This window comes from Orycteropus afer, unplaced genomic scaffold (assembly GCF_000298275.1).
Source record: "Orycteropus afer afer isolate SDZICR_OR568_19922 unplaced genomic scaffold, OryAfe1.0 scaffold00677, whole genome shotgun sequence".
Taxonomy (NCBI): Eukaryota; Metazoa; Chordata; class Mammalia; order Tubulidentata; family Orycteropodidae; genus Orycteropus; species Orycteropus afer.
In genome coordinates, this window is record NW_006922264.1 from 295,882 (window position 1) to 296,523 (window position 642).

The following is a 642-nucleotide window of genomic DNA, read 5'->3' on the forward strand; positions in this document are numbered from 1 at the left end:
AATAATAGTTGAATTCAGTAGTTGTGCAACCTGATTTTTATTTCATGATAAAATCTTAATATAGTAGAACCATTGGATTAGTGTATGACTTCCTACCTGTTAAGTCATTAGGCATTTGCTTTTACATTTTTAATGACAGTGAGCTCACTGCCTCACAATGGAAACACTTCCTTTAGCATGAGTGTAGACAGAGATTAGCTTCTGTAAGGGAAAAGAAAAGTACTTAGGAGTCATATATAAACATCATGAAATCTCATTAATTCAGCCCAAGTATAGGAAGCATCATAATAATCAGAAATGTAGATTTTCAAAGAAACAATTTCAGGCATTCCTAGGGTACCCAGCAATTAAAACCAACGTATGAATACTGCCAAGTAGAAAGCCTGCCAAACTCCATTTAATGCTGACATAAGGCTCATTTTTAATTATAATTGGTATGCAAATGATTGTTTCTAATCTAATTGAAAAGAGTCCCATTCCTTAAGCAGAACATTTTCTCCTTCATATCTTATTTACATTTTACTCTCCAAATTCTTTTTCTCAAATGGATAATGCAAAGAGAATCTCTAGTCCAGGGCTTGTCTGAATCAGTATACATTCATTTTAAACTTGTCAGTAATAAACAACCCTAAAAAAACTTCC